Source organism: Lygodium microphyllum, chromosome 8 (assembly GCF_053477565.2).
Source record: "Lygodium microphyllum isolate KBCC chromosome 8, Lygodium_microphyllum_v1.1.10, whole genome shotgun sequence".
Taxonomy (NCBI): Eukaryota; Viridiplantae; Streptophyta; class Polypodiopsida; order Schizaeales; family Lygodiaceae; genus Lygodium; species Lygodium microphyllum.
The window spans coordinates 126,590,723-126,592,673 of record NC_141142.1 but is presented as its reverse complement, the minus strand read 5'-3'; the positions used below and the strand labels follow the sequence as shown (position 1 = coordinate 126,592,673).

At 35.4% G+C, this 1,951-nt stretch overlaps 1 long non-coding RNA gene across 1 annotated transcript; it reads left to right on the top strand.

The window, feature by feature from the left end:
- The first annotated feature begins 930 nt into the window (after window positions 1–930).
- LOC148032831 (uncharacterized) lies at window positions 931–1,415 on the top strand. The gene is made up of 3 exons (XR_015691767.1): window positions 931–990; window positions 1,100–1,219; window positions 1,329–1,415. It is a non-coding gene; the product is annotated as an uncharacterized LOC148032831 (long non-coding RNA).
- The last annotated feature ends 536 nt before the right edge of the window (window positions 1,416–1,951 follow it).

The following is a 1,951-nucleotide window of genomic DNA, read 5'->3' as shown; positions in this document are numbered from 1 at the left end:
GAGGGTGTTGATTGCCATAATATTTGGAACCTTCTCAACCAAACACTCGATGAATTGCATGGGTCCAAACAAATTTTTTCAATCTGCCTATCATCAAAGTTACAAAAATCTAATGTCTTCTTCAAAGCAATTACTGTCTTTCCATTTTCTGCAAACCACCCACCTCAATGGATTGCAGGGTGTCCTGCACAAAAGACCATTGGCCAATCATATTTCCTCTTGGTCAATTTTCCTCTATTCAAGGATAAATCTCTAAGACACCTCTGAATTCTCTATTCTAGAGACAACAACATTGCATGTGAGTACCTCCCAAACTTCCATTAGGAGAAATATGGACTCTCTTTTTTGCCCCTTAAGGAGTGAATAAACAAATATAGGCCTAACCAATGAGAGAGCTGGGATTCCAGATTCATGTAACATGAATCTTCTAGCCATATCTTGGACCAAATCTTCCCTCAGCAATAAAATAAGGGAAAAGGGGAGTACAAAGCTGTCACTTCTTGGAAGTTTGTGCCTCGAATTTTCATTTTCTTATTTTTTATGTTTGACTTTTCTTTTCTCCCCTTTTCAGTTTCCCCCTCTTTCTTAGGCAGAACTCAAATTTGTCATATCTCTTTCCCCGCTTCTTCTTTCCTGACAAAATTTTACAGCCTCACTATTTCTTGCCCTGTCTGTAACCCTGTAAAATTTCATTTGCTTTGCACAAGCACAGAGAGAGTTTCATGTGTTTTATGAGAGCAGAGCTTGTTTTACCAAAGCCCTAAGATTCTCTTCACAAAACTCTACATGCATATTTTTCTCTTCCATAGATGTTCTATGGTAAAGTTTTATCTCGTTTAGAGAAAACCTGTGCAAGTTATGTGCATTCTCTGACATGTAATTTCTTTTGTTTTGATGCTCTAGGAGTCTCTTACAGTCAAGAATAGTGATATTTTGAACACTCAACTTCTTCTTCAACATCTTAGGGTTTCTCTATAAACAAAGTTACAGGTATATTGTCTTATTTTTTTGTTGCTCTACTGTTAAATTTTATCTCGTTTAGACAAAATGTATACAAGTTACATGCATACTGAGCTTTCCTTTGTTTTTTTACTCCAAGAATCTCCGAGGGTGAAGAACAATGATTTATTAAGAACTCAACTTCTACAACATCTTTGGGATTTTGAACACTCAACTTATTCTTCAACATCTTAGGGTTTCTCTGTAAACAAAGTTACAGGTATATTGTCTTGTTTTTTTGTTGCTCCACTGTTAAATTTTATTTCGTTTAGACAAGATGTATACAAGTTACATGCATACTGAGATTTCCTTTGTTTTTTTACTCCAAGAATCTCCGAGGGTGAAGAACAATGATTTATTAAGAACTCAACTTCTACAACATCTTTGGGATTTTTTGCAGAGAAAGCCACATGTATATTGCCATTTTTTACTACTGTTCCATGGTTAAATTTCAACGCATTTGGACAAAGCCTATATAAGTTATATGTATGCGTTGACCCAATATTTCTTTTGCTTTTGTACTACAGGAATCTGTCAGTGAAGGAACAATGGTCTTGCTATAAGTCAACTTCTTGTTCAACATATCTAGGGATCTTTGTGAAAGAAATTATAGGTACAATGTTTCTTTTTTAAATTGATCCATTTAAATTTAATTTCATTTGGAGAGAACATTTGCAACATGTTGATAGGTAACTTTTGTATTTGGTTCTTACAGATGTCTTCACGGAGGAAAAATATCAGTAGCATACTTGCAGTGGAGGTCTTCAACAGGAAAGATAATGGCGGTAATTGGATTTGTGATAAGTATTATAAGTTGGATTGGATTTTGATGCACCCAAGTACTCGAGGGAATTTCAAGGTCAAGCGCAAGGATGTTGCAAACCCTAGCAAACATTGGAAAGGTAGAATTCTAGAGTTCAGAAAAGTGTTTAATGGCACAAGTGCAGTAACA